The sequence below is a fragment of the Pseudorca crassidens genome, chromosome 20 (assembly GCF_039906515.1).
Source record: "Pseudorca crassidens isolate mPseCra1 chromosome 20, mPseCra1.hap1, whole genome shotgun sequence".
NCBI lineage: Eukaryota > Metazoa > Chordata > Mammalia > Artiodactyla > Delphinidae > Pseudorca > Pseudorca crassidens.
Genome location: NC_090315.1, coordinates 56,034,477 through 56,053,110, shown reverse-complemented (window position 1 = coordinate 56,053,110; position 18,634 = coordinate 56,034,477). Strand labels below are relative to the sequence as shown.

The 18,634-nt window shown below is 48.3% G+C and overlaps 1 protein-coding gene across 1 annotated transcript in view; it reads right to left on the bottom strand.

Moving 5' to 3' along the window:
* Positions 1-3,968, bottom strand: part of PLCG2 (phospholipase C gamma 2) — a 145,857-nt gene extending 141,889 nt beyond the window's left edge. Inside the window, exon 1 of the mRNA XM_067717892.1 lies at positions 3,857-3,968. The gene's annotated coding sequence lies outside the window, so the exon portion shown is untranslated. The remainder of the gene's footprint in view (positions 1-3,856) is intronic.
* Between the last annotated feature and the right edge of the window lie 14,666 nt (positions 3,969-18,634).

Sequence of the window (18,634 nt, the reverse complement as noted above, 5' to 3'; positions counted from 1 at the left end):
ATCCAAGCTTTAAAAAAAGATGAAGCGGGAGGGAACACTGTTGTAGTCAGAGCAACAGGCTTAAGCAAAGGCCCGGCAGCAGGACTACAGAGTATGCCAAGAACTCTGCCTGACCTGAGCCTCCTGCCTCACCGCCCTCGAACCCAGGTCAGGGGATGAACAAGGTGCCTGAGGCCAGTCTCATCCTGGTAAACTAGCTGTTTATCGGCCCTCCCCAGGTGCCTGCACCTGCCGTATCTCGTTCATCTCATTTATTTCAACGAGAAATACCGGAGGTGAAAACTCAAGTCCTGGGAGGTGAAATCATGTGATCAAGGTCACAGAGACACATGGTGACATCAGGATCGGAACCCCGGTCTGAATCCCATGCCCCTGCTCCTTCAGCACCCGTCTTCTGGAATCCAGAATCTGGTGGCAGAATCTGGTCAGACAGTAACTAACTTGGCAGAGAGGTCAAAGGACTTGTCCAAGGTCACACAGCTGCAAAGTGTCAGAACCAAGATTTGGACCAGGTCCCAGCCATACACCTCCTGAGTTCCCCACTCCCAGGGCTCAAGGCCCACATGTAGCAGAGCACAAATAGGAAACACACAACCCCTCACAACACTGCCATGTAAACCAGCCAACCGGGAAGCACCAGGGCCCTCAGTTCTTTCTGACTCTGGGAGGGCCTTGGACTTAACCTTCCCAGGATTCTGGTTACTTCCCACTTAGAAGTCCAGGGGATTGATTCAACCATAAACACCAAGTCTCTCACGTCCTTCCCCAAGAACTGGGAAGACATCCTCACGGCCACAAGATCCTTGGAGTCAACCACCAAAATCCACCGGCTCCCAACTCAGCCTTCCAGAGTTCAGTGCTCAGCAACTAAGGCAAGGAGGTCTCCGAGGCCTTGACCCCAGGGGAGGGCACGAGCCATCACAGGCAATTTCTATTCTGCTTCTGCTTTCAAAAAAAGAAAAAGAAAGAAATAGCCTCGAAATCCCTTTTTTGTTCCTGTTTCTCATCCTCCCTGGGTAACTTTATAAAAGTGACTTATGGTGTAAATACAAATGTGGCTGAGATTTAACAAGATTCTACTTTTCATGTCCTTCTATTCGAAATAAACTTCTGGGAAAGATAAATATCCTATGATACTGCTTATATGTGGAATCTAAAAAAATGGTACAAATTAACTTATTTACAAAACAGAAATAGAGTCACAGATGTAGAAAACAAACTTATGGTTACCGGGGGGGGGGGGAAGGGAGGGGGGATAAATTGGGGGACTGGGATTGACATATACACACTACACTATATATAAAATAAATAACTAATAAGGACTTACTGTATAGCACAGGGAACTCTTCTCATTACTCTGTAATGACCTATATGGGAAAAGAATCTAAAAGAGAGTGGATATATGTATATGTGTAACTGATTCACTTTGCTGTACAGCAGAAACACAACATTTTAAATCAACTATACTCCAATAAAAAATTAAAAATAAAATAAAAAATAAACTTCTGGGATACAAGGACCCAGAACCAGGAAGCAGGGGAGTTCTCTTCAGTGCTCTCCGCACACGTTAGAGAAGCACAGAATTTCATACAAAATCCCACGAAACAATTCTGTTAGGCTTTGCTTCAGTCGCATCCCTGAGAGGTAACAGCCCATCCTACAGCCCGAGGGATGTTACCGCTGCATCTCACACCCACCCTGCAGCAACAAAGCGATACATATTTTCTTTTTTTTATACTTAAAAAAATTTTTTTATTGAAGTACAGTTGATTTACAATGTTGTGTTAGTTGTAGGTGTACCACAAAGTGATTCAGTTATATATATATATATATGTATATACTTTCTGAGATTCTTTTCCATTATAGGTTATTACAAGATATTGAGTATAGTTCCTTGCGCTATACAGTAAGTCCTTGTTGGTTGTCTTTTTTTTTTAACATCTTTATTGGGGTATAATTGCTTTACAATGGTGTGTTTCTGCTTTATAACAAAGTGAATCAGTTATACATATACATATGTTCCCATATCTCTTCCCTCTTTCATCTCCCTCCCTCCCACCCTCCCTATCCCACTCCTCTAGGTGGTCACAAAGCACCAGGCTGATATCCCTGTGCTATGCGGCTAAAGCGATACATATTTTCATTGGAGGAACAAAGCAGTGTCAGCTGCAGCAGGTAGGAATGTGCATTACTTCAACTTTTTTTTTTTTTAGGGCAACCTGTGAGCACCTACTAAAATGTAAAACGTGTATATGCTTTGATCCAGTGCTGTGCAGAAACACACACACAAATAGTCACAGAAGCATCATTTGTAATAGAGAAAAAAAAAAAAAACAAGAAACAATTCAACAGCTCACGAATGGGGGTGGTCCCTTAAATGATGGGACACACACATTAAGGAATGCTCAGTAGCTATTGGAAAGAATGAGGAAGATTTACACGCAATTTGATCTGGAAAGATTCGTGAGGTGGATGAAAGAAGAGTTGCAAACTAAAAAGCATAAATATAATTACATTTTTTAAAAGGCGGTCTGCTTATAAACCCAGGAGGAGGGGTTACTTTTGGAGAGCGGGAGAAGGTAAAGGGTCTGACCTGACTTTTTACTGATTTAAGTGCTAACATAATGGATGAGATTTTCTGCTGTGTTTTTAAGTGTTTTCCAAATGAAGACGTGCTTTCAAAAATTTCCTCACCCGCAATTTTCCATCAACTCCACTCAGCCAAAGGGCTCTTTATGGGGTTCCTGGCTTGGCCTCTTTCAGAGGAGTTTCACAGGCTCCAGGTAGAGGGAGAGGGAGGGGGGAGGGCTGCAGCATGATTAGGTCATTTCAGCATCAAGGAAACCTGCAGTGAGTATCGTCCTGAGCTGGTACACACGGGGCATTCATATCTTTGTAATAAGGGTAGCTGCCTGAGGCGGCCAGGAACCCCTAAATTAAGACTCCCTGCAAGACTGTAGCTAAGGATGATGGCCCGAGCCCCAAGGCAGGGCCCTTAAGCATAGGGTGAAGAAGTGGCAGATAAGCCCCAATTCTCCACACAGCCCTGGAATGGAGGCCTGGGTGGCCCAAGTACCCAGGCGAAGAAACTGAGGCTCAGAGACTCTTCAACTTGCCCAAGGTTACACAGGTGGAACAGAAATTCGAATTACACTGACTGACAAGGCCACCTGTTTCCCATGCGCGTGCCACCCCCCTCCATACTTTCTCACTCTAGTTCAAGATCAGGGTGCTACAAGAGCCCCTCCCGGGCCCCCTCTGGAATCCAGGCGCCAAGCGCCCCCCGCCCCCCGTCGAAACGGGACACATCTTTCCCGCGAATTCTTCCGCTATGGGGGTAACGACCTTTCTGGGGTTCCACAACATAACCACGAAAACTCAGAGACGCACATAATGATGCGTACAACTATTGCGGGGGGAGACGGAATCTTGAATCCCCCGAAAGCTCTATTTCTCAGGGCGAAGGGCTGCGCCTGGAATCAACAAGCCCTGGGCACAGAGGTGGTCAGGAGACACGCCCGCCCCTCCGGCCACCGGAGCCTACACCACCAGAGCTCGCACGAACCCCAGACCGCAAGCCGCGCCGCTTCCTCCAGGCTCTCATTCAAAGCCGGACGGACCCAGGACACCAACCGACGAAGTGGCGCCGGCCCAGAGTGAGGAAGTGGCCGGCGACGAAGCCCGGACCCCCGCCGTCACCGCGCCGGCCCCGGGCACAGCGGGAGGGGGCCCCGACGGCGTGCCCCACCCCTGCCAGCACCGGCAGCGCCCGGGCACAGGTCCCCCCTGGACGCCGCTCCCCGAGCGCGGGTTCCGCGGGCGCCCGCGTGCGCTCGCACCCGGCCGGGCCACTCACCTGGCCGCGCCCCCGCTGCGGGTCCCGGCTCTGGGGTCCCGCGCGCAGCCGCCCGCCGTCCTGGCTGTGGGCACTCCCTGCCGCGCACGCCCTCCGACGCGGGCGCCGTTACTTCTGCTTCGGCCGCGGCCGCGCGCCACGTGACTCCTCCGGGGCCGCCCCCCGCGCCCCGGCCCGCCCCACCCCCGGCCCGCAGCTCAGGGCACCCCCGGCGCCGCGTCCTCCCTGGGGGCGGACCAGGCCTGGGACCCCGCCTCCGTGGGCCGAGAAAGAAACTGAGGCAGCCGGAGGGGATCGACCTGCCCCTCCTCACTTGCAAAGTCACTTGCAAAGACTAGCTTTTATGGAGCTCCTACTGCACACACGTGTTTTACATGCATTTAATATAATCAACGGGAATTGGCAGGTCATGGCCCTAATTTGAAATCGTTACTGAGGCTGCGCTGGTGACCGCCTCTTACTACCCGGGGCAAGCCACGTAAATACCCTCAGCTCAGCTTTCTCATCTGTCAGACATGATCACAATAGTGCCGGCCCCAAAAGTCTGTTGTACGGAACTTAGAATACTAGGGAATTGATCTCCCATTTTCCCAGTGAGATTATTTTTATGGCTCACTTTATAAACTTCTAAGCATATAGACGGCATGGTCGAACGCCTAATGACGGTAGTTGATTCATTTGGCTACACCAAGCCTACCTCAAGTCACGTATTGTATGATGTAACATATTCTTTAAGAGAAATATTGCTTTTTTCCACTTTCCTGTTTCATGAAGCAATTTTATTCAAACCTTTCATATGCATCTTTGCCTACAGTCCGTTGTGACTGCAGCCAGCTTTCCAGTCACCTACAGAGCTGTCAGGACACGTCAGTTCTACTCATAAGCCGCTTGAGTTACAGCATTTTTTAAATCTATGAATATCGTTCTGGCTGAAAATATAATACCTAAAGCCACAGGGCTCATTCACTGACTTTAGGCAATCTGGACTTATTTCTTTCACTGCTCCTAGCTCCGGGGTGTACTAGTTGCTATTCCCCACAGATCACTTACTGCACCATTTTTTAAAGAAATCTTTGACACCACGTGTAATCATGGGGCCAACTCCCCAGGAATGATGGCTGAATCTGGGTTAAATTTCTTTGCCTTTTTTTTTTAACAACTTCAATTTATATTTATTTCCATCAATCCTTTTATCATTTCTATTTTGGTACATGTTATCTAATGTACATAATATATTGTTACAACGATATATGTGTAGAATTTCTTTCTTTTTTTCTTTTCTTTTCTTTTCTTTATTTTTGGCTGCATTGGGTCTTCGTTGCTGCCCGCGGGCTTCCTCTAGTCACGGCGCGCGGGCTTCTCATTGCAGTGCCTTCTCTTGTTGCGGAGCATGGGCTCTAGGCACATGGGCTTCAACAGTTGTGGCACGTGGGCTCACTAGTTGTGGCTCACGGGCTCTAGAGCGCAGGCTCAGTAGTTGTGGCACACGGGCTTAGTTGCTCATGGCCTGTGGAATCTTCCCGGACCAGGGCTCGAACTCGTGTCCCCTCCATTGGCATGTGGATTCTTAACCACTGCGCCACCAGGGAAGCCCTAGAATTTATTATTACAAAATCCATGTGTATAGGGAACCGTGTTAAATCTCTTGCTGATAAAATGAAACTAAGTGCAATCAGCTTTGGAAACCATGGTGGGAAGCCTTGGCTCCTAACCTCTGTCCAGACAGATACTAATTCTGGCTGGAGTTTTCCCTGGTCCCTGGGGATCAAGCAAGCAAAGAAGAACATGTAGCACACGCTTCAGCTCAAAGAACTCTCATTTAATCTGTGACTGGGAGCTTACAGCATTTCGGGAGTTAAAATGTCTGCTGTGTTTGAGATGGTGGTCATAGGAGATGGCAGTGTGCTTTTTTCGTATTTCTAACTACTTTTCCTCTTTGCCTTGGTTTTCGATCTCAGCTGAACAGCTAAAGGAATGCAGTGCGATGAATGGGAGTGTCTGGGGTTCCTCATCGTGGCCTCTTTTTCTCCAACTCCAACTTGATTGTTCAAAATAAAGTCACTGAGACGGAAGCCCTGGTTCTGGGAGGGCTGAAACACGACATGACACTCCTACTCCAAGGCATAATGGGTAGGGGGAGAAGCCACCCAATGTATTCAGATACATATGGCAGAGCCCCCTGTCATGAGTTAGCTATTTTAGGGCTCAAGGGCATTAAGTCAGTGGGTGGTGGAGGCTGGATTTGAACCCAAGTCTGTCTGGGGCCAGAGCCCATGGGCACACAGGCCCACTGCCCGTCCCCAGCATTAATAGGAGGCATTCAGGCAGGAAGAAGTGAGTGTGTAACCACTCCGCATGGATTCACAAATGGGTCAGGAAGTGACCTCAAAGGGTGGAGGGAACTTTCTTTTCCTTTTCATATAAAAAGAAAGAAAAGCGGGAGGGGGGGAATAACCTGAAAGAAAATTGTGTTTTAATCAGCATTGTCTTGACTTTCTATTCTGAGTCCCTCACCAGTCCTCAGGGATGCACATGTTTTTCCCCATAACCCTCTTCCATTTGCTAGCAGCCATGGTGCATTGGACCATTAGCCAACCCCCTCAGTGCCTCAGTTTCCCTCTCTGCAAAATGGGTATATTAACTGTCCTACCTCCCAGGGTGATTATAAGGATTAAATGAGACGAGGGGTAAAACAGGCAACATAGTTCAACCATCAGGGCTGACTATCTTCAGTATTGTTATTGGGAGGAAGAAGAAAAAGCCCCGTGGTGCAATGGGAAGGTATGGATTTGGAAGACAGGGAGATCTGGTTTCAAGTCCCAAATGGCCACTTCCTTAGCTGTGTGACCTTAAGCTGGTCAGTTACCCTCTCTGAACCTCCAATTTCCCCATCATTCAACCTACCTTTGGGATATAAAGAATAGGCAACCTACAGAGATGGAAAGTAGAGTAGTGGTTGTCTGGGACTGGGAGACATGGGGGTCTTGGAAGGTGATGACTAGGAGGTACAGGGTTTCTCTGTGGAGTGATGAAAATGTTCTAAAATTGATCATGATGATGGTTGCACAGCTCTGTGAATACACGAAAAGCCATTGAACTGTACACTTTAAATTTTTGTGTTTTTTTGGCCACGCTATGCGGCATGCCGGATCTTCCCTGACCGGGGATCGAACCCATGCCCCCGCCTTGGGAGCGAGGACTCTTAACCACTGGACCACCAGGGAAATCCCTGAACTGTACACTTTAGATAGGTGAATTGTATGGGATGTGAACTCTGTCAAAGCTGTTCAAAACAAACCACCTACCTTAGAAGGCGGTTTAAAGAATTAATGGCTGGGACTTCCCTGGTGGCGCAGTGGTTAAGAATCTGCCTGCCAGTGCAGGGGACACAGGTTTGATCCCTGGTCCGGGAAGATCCCACATACGTCAGGGCAACTAAGCCCGTGTGCCACAACTACTGAGCCTGAGCCCCAGAGCCCGTGAGACACAACTACTGAGCCTGCGCTCCAGAGCCTGCAACCCAGAACTACAGAGCCTGCGTGCCACAACCACCAAAGCCCACACGCCTAGAGCCCATGCTCCACAACAAGAGAAGCCACCGCAGTGAGAAGCCTGCGCACCGCAACGAATAGTAGCCCCCACTCGCCACAACTAGAGAAAGCCCACGCGCAGCAATGAGGACCCAACACAACCAAAAATAAATAAATTTAAAAGAAAATTAAAAGAGAAAAGAATTAATGGCTAACACAGCTTAGCACAATGCGGTCTTCAATAAAGTAGCAGCTGCTCATTATAATAATCATTATTAGATAGTGGCTCTTCTGAACCTGGCCGTCCTCTCCCGGTCACGCACGGCAGCGGCCAGGCTGAGGTCCACCACGCTGCCCCAGGGCCTTGCCAACCTCCTCCCTCCACCCAACAGCCAAAAACAACCAGAAAACCCCGAGAGGTTTTGAGTTTGGTTTCCTTTCCTGATATTGTTCAGAGAAGTGCATGTCCCTTGGGGACAAGCTGAGTCCCAGCTGCTGGCTGGCAGGCGTCTGTGAGAGGAAGTACCACCCAGAACTGGCTTCCAGACCTGGTCAGGGTTAGGCTCAATCTAGAAGTTTCTGCATGGGGGGGGCAGTCAGACCCCCCCTATTTTTTTTTCAGCTTTCCTGAGGTATAATTGGTACTAAACTGTGCACAGTTAAAGCACAGAAGCTGATGAATTAGGACATATGCATACACCTGAGAAACCGTCACTGCATCAGGGCAATAAACATCCATCACCTTCAGAAGCTTCTTGTATCCTTTTGTTATTGTTGTTATTGTTTGTGTTGTTGTATTTGCATGTGTATGTGTGGTAAGAACACCACATGACACCTGCCCTCTCAACAAGTTTTTTTTTTTTAAGATTTATTTTTTATTTATTTATTCATTCTAGGACGCGTCGGGTCTTAGTTGCAGCACGCTGGCTCTTCGTTGTGGTGCGCGGGTCTCTCTCTAGTTGTGGTGTGTGAGTTTTCTCTTCTCTAGTCGTGGTGCACAGGCTCCAGGGCACACAGGCTCTGTAGTTGTGGTGCACGGGTTCCAGAGTGCGTGGGCTCTGCAGTTTGCGGCACGCGTGCGCTAGTTGAGGCTCGCGAGCTCCGTAGTTGTGGCACGCGGGCTTAGTTGCCCCACGGCATGTGGGATCTTAGTCCCCTGACCAGGGATCAAACCCGTGTTTCCTGTATTGCAAGGCAGATTCTTTACCACTGGACCACCAGGGAAGTCCCTCAACAAGTTTTCAAGTATAAAATACAGTACTGTTAACCCAGAACTTACTCATCTTGTAAAACAGAAACTTTAGATACATTGAACAACTCTCCGTTTCCCCCTCCTCCCAGCCCCTGGCAACCGTCATTCTATGCTCTGTTTCTATAAGTTTGACTATTTTAGGTGGCTCATGTGAGAAGAATCAAGCAGTGTTTTTCCTTCTGTGTCTGGCTTATTTCATTTAGCATAATGTCCTCCATGTTGTCGCAAACAATAGAATTTCCTTCTTTTTAGAGGGTAAATAACATTCCATTGTATTTATACACGACATTTTCTTTATTCATTCCTGCATCCATAGAGGTTTTGATTGTTTCCATATCTTGGCTATTGTGAATAATGCTGCAACAAACATGGGAGTCCAGATACCTCTTCACGATACTGCTTTCAATTCTTTGGGATATACACCCAGAAGGGGGATGGCTGGATCATATGGTAGTTCTATTTCAAAATTTGGGGGAAGCTCCAATGTTTTTCATAGCTGCTGCACCATTTTACATTCCCATCAACAGTGCACAAGAGTTCCAATTTCTCCACTGTCTCTCCAACGCTTGTTTCCTTTTGGTTTTTTGGTGAGAGCCATTATAACAGGTATAAGGTTATACCTCACTATGGTTTTCATTTGCATTTCCCTGATGATTACCGATGCTAAGCACCTTTTCATATGCCTCTAGGCCATTTGTATGTCTTCTTTAAAGAAACATCTTCAGGTCCTTTGCCCATTTTTAAGGCAGGTTATTTGGGGTGTTTGTTTGTTTGTTTGTTACTATTGAGTTGTAGGAGGCTGCTAATCAAATTGAGGGCTGCTTGGGAAAGCCTCTGGTCCTGTGGTTTTAATTTGGGCTTCTCAAAAAATGGGTAGATGACCTAAATAGACATTTCTCCAAAGAAGACATACAGATGGCCAACAGGCACATGAAAAGACGCTCAACATCACTAATTATTAGAGAAATGCAAATCAAAACTACAATTCTCACAGCTGTCAGAATGGCCATCATCAAAAAGTCTACAAATAACAAATGCTGGAGAGAGTGTGGAGAAAAGGGAGCCCTCCTACAATGTTGGTGGGAATATAAGTTGGTGCAGCCACTATGTAAAACAGTATGGAGGTTCCTCAAAAAACTAAAATAGAGTTGCCATATGATCCAGCAATCCCACTCCTGGGCATATATCCAGACAAAACTATAATTCAAAAAGATACACGCACCCCTATGTTTACAGCAGCACTGTTCACAATAGCCAAGACATGGAAACAACCTAAATGTCCGTCCACAGATGAATGGATAAAGAAGATGTGGTACATGTACACAATGGAATACTATCCGGCCATAAATAAAGAAGGAAATAGTGCCATTTGCAGCAACATGGATGGACCTAGAGATTATCATACTAGGGGAAGTCAAGTCAGACAGAGAAAGACAAATACTATATGATATCACTTATATGTAGAATCTAAAACATGACACAAATATGGGCCTTCCCTGTTGGTCCAGTGGTTAAGACTCCGCGCTTCCAACGCAGGGGGCTCGGGTTCGATCCCTGGTTGGAGGACTAAGATCCCATATGCTGTGGGGTGCGGCCAAAAAAAATATATGATACAAACTTATGTACGAAACAGACTCACAGACATAGAGAGCAGACTTGTGGTTGCCAAGGAGTACGAGGGGTGGGGGAGGGTTGGATTGGGAGTTTGGGATGAGCAGACGCAAACTATTACATATAGAATGGATAAACAAAAAGGTCCTACTGTACAGCACAGGGAACTATATTCAATATCCTGTGATAGATCGTAATGGAAAAGAAGATGAAAAAGAATGTATATATATATATATATATATATATGTATGTATATGTATAACTGATTCACTTTGCTGTACAGTAGAAATTACCACAACACTGTAAATCAACTATACTTGAATAAAATAAATTTTTAAAAAACATAAATGAGGGACTTCCCTGGTGGCGCAGTGGTTAAGAATCTGCCTGCCAGTGCAGGGGACACGGGTTCAATCCCTGGCCCGGGAAGATCCCACATGCTGCACAGCAACCAAGCCCGTGTGCCACAGCTGCTGAGGCTGCACTCTAGAGCCTGCCCGCCACAACTACTGAGCCTGCACGCCCTAAAGCCTGTGAGCCACAACTACTGAGCCCACGCACTGCAACTGCTGAAGCCCTCGTGCTCTAGGGCCCATGCTCCGCAACAAGAGAAGCCCGCGCACCGCAATGAAGAGTAGCCCCCGCTCGCTGCAACTAGAGAAAGCCCGCGTGCAGCAACAAAGACTCAATGCAGCCAAAAAATAAATTGTTTTTTAAAAATGAAATAAACAAGGCTAATTGGGCAAAGCTGGTCAATGCCCTTGGAATAATGGTTCTCTTGGACTGGGGAGGGGCAGAAGACAGGCTCTTGGTGAGCTGTGATGTGCTCAGTTTTGATCTGGTGATTCATGTGAGGTGGTCACCCAATGAAAATGTACCGAACCTTATGCTTACAACTTGTGCGACTTTATGTTATACCTCAATAAAAAAAGTTAATATTTTTTAAAGGCTGTTCAATGTGTTAACAGGTTGTCTCTGATTTGTTTCTGCCTTCAGTGTTTTCTACATATGCTTTACTAAGCATGTCTTAGCTATACGAGAAAACCCAATGTGTTTCAAAATCAAGGCTGTCACAGGTCACTTTTCTGCATGATGTCACGCAACAATAAAAACATTAAAATACAAGGGCATTAGCTAAAGGGAAGAGGAAGCATTTAAAATCTTTGCCATGAACCAAAATCAGTCACATGTATTGAATACCTACCTTGCACCAGGACCCTTCATGCAGTAAATGCACTAACCCCTCACAACAAAGTCAGGAAGCTCAATTATTCTCATGTCTCTTTTACTGATGAGGAAACTGAGGCTCAGAGGTGTTAAATGATTCACAGAGGTGACCCAGCAGTTGGTGGCAGAGCTGGCCTCTGAAGCAGAGTGCCTTCTTCAAGATCTGGGGTTATTTCGACTCCCACAAAGGACTCTTGCTTCTCCTGGGGGTTCTCAGGGAGGTCTAAAACACACTCAGAGATGCTGGGTCTACAGAATCAGAACCTTGAGGATGGGACCTGGGACCTGGGGATCTGCATTTTAACGCCCCCCACCCCCCCCCACCCCATGATTCTTTTGTACCCTCTAGTATGGGCAACAGTGCCTTCTGCTGAAACAAGGAAGAAACACATCATGGGCCTTTCCAGAGGTGGAAAGCAGTCTGGGCACTTTGGGCAGATACAGGAAGGTATTAGGTATTATAAAGATATAAAGATATTATAAAGATATTATAAAGATAAGGAGGTTATGCCTGGCAGATTCCAGAAAGATGACCTCATAATGAGTTCCTTTGGGAGAGAGGGCATTGACTAATACTCCCCCCATGGAATCCATGACGAATTCTCCTTAAACACCAATTTGACAGATCACTCATTCAGTCATTCAGCTTACCTAAATACCTGTTGAATGCTATGTGTCAGTCACTACTCTAGGTTCTGAGGATAAGAAAAGGAGAGATTCATTCTCTATCAAGAGGTCGCAGCTGTTGGGAAAGATTAGTAGGTAAAAAAAAAATGGTTACCTGTTAAAATGGCTAAACTAAAAACACCTGATGGGGAATTCCCTGGCGGTCCAATGGTTAGCACTCGGCACACTCACTGCCGGGGCCCGGGTTCGATCCCCGGTTGGGGAACTAAGATCCCGCAAGCCTCGCAGCACGGCCAAAAAAATAAATATAAATAAATACAATTCAAAAAATAAAAACACCTGGCAATAGCCAGGGCTGGAGTGCACGTGGAGCCACTGATGGGAATGCAAAATGGTGCAGCCTCTTTGGAAAACAGCTGCGCAGTTTCTTAAGTTAAATACGCTTACCGTACAACGCAACAATCCCACATCTAGGTGTTTACACGAGAGAAATAAAAGCATACGTCCATGCAAAGAACTATACACTAACGTTTACAGCAGCTTTATAATCACTGAAAACCGGAAACAGCACAAATGCCTTTCAACTGGTGAAGAGATAAACAAACATCCTTACACTGAAATAGCACCCATGGATAAAAGGGAAGAAACGCCAAGGATGCATCTCCCATGCACTATGCTAAGTGAGAGATGCCGGCATCAAAAGACCACAGAGCTGTGATTCCATTGATCGGACATTCTGGAGGACGCAAAACCACAGGGACAGAAAATAGATCACTGGGTGCCAGAGACTGGGGGTGTGGAGGGGGGTTGACTACAAAAGCACGTAACAGACTTTGCGGGCTGGGGGCAGATGCAACTGTTTTACATTTGGTCGTGGCAGAGTTACATGACTTTATGAACTTGCCAAAACTCGCAGAACTCTGTACCCAAAAGGGTGAATCTTCCTGAGTGTAAATCATATTTTATTAAGAAAAAAAAAAGATGATTACAATACAGGTGATAAGGCCAAGGTTGAGAGAGAAGGGATAAATAACGCAGGGTTGGGGGGAAAAAATGAGAAGAGAGTATCAGGAAGCCTTCCGGAAGGGGTGATCCTTACACTGAGACTAGACAAAGGACAGGAGTTCAAGTTCGTGAAGTTGAACTGGGAGGGGAGGAGAGAGGGCGGGATTTCAGACAGGGGAACCGCCTGCTCTGGGAGTGACTCAGTTCTGCTGCAGTGAGGGCTGGACGTGCCTGGAGGGGAAGGAAGGCAGGCAGGGCTCCACTCAGGCAGGGCCGGCTCAGTCCTGCTGAGGCATCTGGACTCTACCCAGGAACAATGGGAGCTACCGCAGGTCTCAGAGCAGAAGAGTGACTTGGATGATTTCTGGTTTGGAAGACTCACAGTTGACCGGGAAGAGGGTGGGATGAGGGAGCCGGGCTGAAGGCAGGAGGGCTGGTGAGACGTTCTGTGCCTACGGCTGTGCGTCCTTGGCTGGGGCCTTCTGTCACTCAGCAGACACCAACCAAGCACTGGCCACTTGCCAGGCCTGTTAGCAGAAGCCGGGGATGTAAGAATGCACCCAAACTCCCTGTGTCTCTTGCATTCTACTGGGGAAGACAGACCACAAACAAGGAAGCTCGGTGTCAAGGTCACTGCAGATGGGGTGGAGCAGGCGAATATTACGGGGGAGGTAATGGGGGGGAGAGGTGAGGGAGGTGTTTACACCCGCTGGCGGCCGCACAAAGGCCTCTCAGAGGGGGTGCCAGCGGAGCCTGAAGAAGGAGCTTCTCAGGCAAAAGCAAAGCCCCAGCGACACACCTGACTGCTTTTGAGGGTCACACAACAGGTGCAGGATGTGGAACCCCTAAAGCCCTGGGGTGGGGGGCAGCTATGCCTCCCTGGGGTCTCTGTTCCCGCAGGAGAGGGACAGGGCCTTCGCCGGCAGCAGCTATGTTTCCCTTCATATTCTGGTGAATAACAGTTTAAGGGCCCGAGTGTGAGCGTGGAGAGAACAGCCTGAATCCGTAAGGGCCGCTTTCCTCTCGGGTCTATTGGTCACAGCCGTTGCCATTATAAACAGTGCCCATGTGGACACAACCACAGCAGCTCCAGAGTCAGGGAGACTCAGGACATACCCGGGAAGGCCAAGCTGGATTTTCACATTTAAAACAATTTTTAAAAGACCCTAGCAAGCAAACACACATGAGTGACAGGTGACTCATGTGTTTCCTGAATCCTCCCCGTCAACAGAGCAGGCTGTGCCCGAGTCTCTCCTGGCCTGTCACCCCCCTCGGCCACACAGCACGGGGTCCACAGGCGTCACTCCTGCACAGATTGAACCTTTGCATCAAGTCTGAATTAAGCCACTAATCGGTCAGCCAGACCCCCAACTTGTAAGAGACCAAAATGTCACTGACAAGTGCATTGGTCTCCTGCGGCTGCCGTAACAAAGTACCACTGGGGAGCCTAAAACAACAGAAATTTGGGGCTTCCCTGGTGGCGCAGTGATTGAGAGTCCGCCTGTCGATGCAGGGGACATGGGTTCGTGCCCCGGTCCGCGAAGATCCTACATGCCGCGGAGCGGCTAGGCCCGTGAGCCATGGCCGCTGAGCCTGCACGTCCGGAGCCTGTGCTCTGCAACAGGAGAGGCCACAACAGTGAGAGGCCCGCGTACCGCAAAAAAGGAAAAAAAAAAGGGCAAAAAAATCCAAATAGATGTTTTTCCAAAGAAGATATACAAATGGCCAATAAGCACATGAAAAGATGCTTTTCATCATGAGCCATCTGGAAATGCAAATTGAAATCACATGAGATACCACTTCACACCCACTAGGATTGCAAACCCGAAAAAGAAAATCACAAGTGTTGACAAGGATGAGGGAGAAATTAGAAGCCTCATACACTGCTGGTGGGAATGTAAAATGGTGTAGCTGTTTTGGAAAACAACCTGGCAGTTCCTCAAAAGGTTAAACAGAGTTATTATATGACTCAGCAATTCCATGCCCAGGTGTATACCCAAGAGAACTGAAAGTGTTCACAAAAACACTTGTAATGACGTTAATATCAGCATTACTCATAACAGAGGAAAGGCAGAAACAATCCAGATGCTCCCCAATGAATGAATGGATAAACAAATTGTAGAACATCCATTCGATGGAATATATTCAGCAATAAAAAGAAATTAAGTATCGATACACACTACAACATGAACGAACCTCGAAAACTTTATGCAAAGTTAAAGAAGTCGGTCAAGACAGACCACCTAGTGTGTGATTCCATTTACATGAAACGTCTCAAATAAGCAAAGCTACAGAGACAGAAGGTAAATTTGTGATTGAAGGTGGTTGGGGAAAAGGGGAAATGAGGAGTGGCTGCTTAATGGGTATGGGGTTTCTGTTTGGGGTGATAATAAATGTTCTCAAATTGATTGTGGTGATGGTTTCACAACTGTGTGAATACACTAGAAGCCACTGAATATACACTTTAAATGGGTGAATGGTATGGTATGTGAATTATGTCTCAAACTGTTCAAAGTGTAAAAAAAAAAGAACTGAAAGAAAATGTCAAACAATGGCTTTTTTCTGTTGGTTTGGGATTGTGTGTGTGTGTGTGTGTGTGTGTGTGTGTCTGTGTGTGTCTGTGTGCTTTGTTTCCCGGGCCTGGCACAAATTGGAGTCCAGCAAATGTCTACTGAATGAACGGATGGACAAATGACAAAAGGATGGCTAGCTGGCTGGCTGGCTGGCTGGATGGATGGACGGACGGATGGCTGGCTGGCTAGCTAGCTGGCTGGCTGGCTGGCTGGATGCCTGGATGGATGGATGGATGGATGGATGGACACATGGATGGATGGATGGATGGAAGGATGGATGCCTGGATGGATGGATGGATGGATGGATGCCTGGATGGATGGATGGATGGATGGACGGATGGATGGATGGATGGACAGATGCCTGGATGGATGGATGGATGGATGCCTGGATGGATGGATGGATGGATGGATGGACGGATGGATGGATGGAAGGATGGATGCCTGGATGGATGGATGGATGGAAGGATGGATGCCTGGATGGATGGATGGATGGATGGACGGATGGATGGATGGATGGACAGATGCCTGGATGGATGGATGGATGGATGGATGCCTGGATGGATGGATGGATGCCTGGATGGATGGATGGATGGATGGACAGATGCCTGGATGGATGGATGGATGGATGGATGCCTGGATGGATGGATGGATGCCTGGATGGATGGATGGATGGATGCCTGGATGGATGGATGGATGGATGGCTAGCTAGCTGGCTGGCTGGGGGCACCAGGGGAATGACTGTCTCTCCGTGGACTTTGTGGAACACTCTTTTCTGATGGCCTGGAGCTCTGGGGGAGAGCACTGTCTCAGTGTCCTCGAGGGGTGTCCTTGGAGCTTGTAGACGCGGCTTCAGGAGCTGAGGGCAGATGCTTCAGTTAAAGGCACAGGCGGGGCCGGTCTCCCATGGACAGCCACCTCCCTGCTCGGCGGGGCAACACCTTCCTGCTTGCCAAGACTGACCCATGTTCTATCTCCTGACCCCCAACCCACAAGAAGGGGAAGGGGGTTTTTTCCAGCCTCACTCTACAGATCAGGACACAGGGGCTCAGAGAGGCCAGGCACTTTGCCTAAGGACACAGAGCTCGCTCTTCCTCTTCAGACACGTCCCTCACTTTGTGCTGTAGCCGGGGTGATGACCTTGGCGGGGGTCACCACTTCTGAGCCAGCTTGGAAAGTCAGCTGGACGCCTGGGGCAAAATTCACACGCTGCAGTACCTGGGACAGAGTAGGTGCTCAATAAATATTTCTAAAACCCAAGTCCTCCTTTTTTACATAATAATTATCTTTAAAAATAAAAATAATAATAACTAATTTTTTAATAGCTACAATGTGCCAGGCGTTTTCTACATGTTATTCTACTTAATCTTCATGGCCTATTCTATTTAATTCTATTTAATACCCCAGAGCAGGTCATTAGTGCCCCGTTGGGGATTTCTGCAAATATTTAAGACAGGCCTGGATTTGACAAACCTAGGGAGAAGTGTCAGGAGGGGTAGGGGCCTCCACTAGTGAGCTCTGCCAGAGGGCCAGGCAAAAAGTCATCCACTAAAGCAGCCGGTGACTCCTTACCAGGTCCCTGAGGAGGATAAACTGTGAAGTGAAGTGCATTGCTTTGTGAGTTTCCAAATCACCTACCACGTGGGGTGTGGTGCAAAGAACACAGAAAAGACAAATGGGAAAGGAGAAGGATGGGGAAGGAAGGGAATGGGGGCAGGGGAATGGGGAGGTCATGCCAGAGGCTTCTCTCTGTCCCCTCCTATCACAGGTGAAGGTGGCAAACCTAAAAGTGGGTTCCCAGGACCTGGGGTCCCTGGGTCAACCCCCAAGCATGGTCCCCAAGGACCAAAGTCCTCAGCCTGCCAGGTCTGGCCTTGCCTTCCCCCTGGAATCGCCCCAGGCCAGCAGGGCTGTGATGGGGACCCAGGCCAGCCGACCAGCCAGTGCCCTCACACCAGCTTAGCCTCCACCAGAGGTGGGACTGGCCTGGCCCTAGCCACCTCGTCTCCCTCCACAGCCACCCCTCGCTACCCCGCGCCCTGCAGCTAACTCCGCAAGATGAAGCGCCAAACCAGCGCTCCTCTCATCTCCAGCCAGAGCGCCTCTTCCCGCCCCTGTAATCATGGCTATGGCCTGTCTTCGGTCATCCTCCCAGCTGCCTCATCCCCTTCCAAACTCAGGGCCCAGACTGAACCTGGTCATGGAGAACAGTACAGTCAAGCTCAAAGGAAAGAGGAAAGGGCTCCTCCTTGCCTGTGCCAGCACCCGTGTTGGTCAGCACCCAAAGGTTCCCCTCTGGTCCAGCTCAGGCTCTCCCAGAGGTGGTCCAAGGCATGGCTTTCTGGCTTTAGGCCATGGACATGGAGAGAGGGACTCCCCCCAGATGAAGAGAGATTCCCAGAGACCTGGAAAAGGCGAAAAAGAAATCTGAGTCCTGGGGAAGGACCAGGGCCAGCCCCAAGGGATGCTCCACGGCAGGGTCAGGCTGGTATGGTGCTGCAGAAGCAGTAAGATTGCAGGATCGGATCTCAGCAAGCACACAGAGGCACCAGCAACCAGAGCTAACAGTTACTAGCACTGCCGGTGTGCCAGGCACCATTCCAAGTAAAATTCTAATTACCACCACAGCCCCATGAGGCAGGTGCTCGTGCATCCCATGTTACAGCAGAGGAAACTGAAGCACAGAGAGGGTAAGGGACCTGCCCAAGGTCACACCACTTGGAAGTGGCAGAGCCAGGGTTGGAACCCACCATGTCGAGCTCCTGATTCCACCACCCTCTGTCGTCAGTACATCCAGAGGGGCCTCCCCAGTGCTTGGGCCCAAATTAAAAACCAACAAATCAGACAGAATTACCATATGACCCAGCAACTCCTCTTCTAGGTGTACACCCAGAAGCACTGCAATAGGGAGTTGAACAGATAGATATCTGCACCGTTATGTGCATTCGCAGCGTTA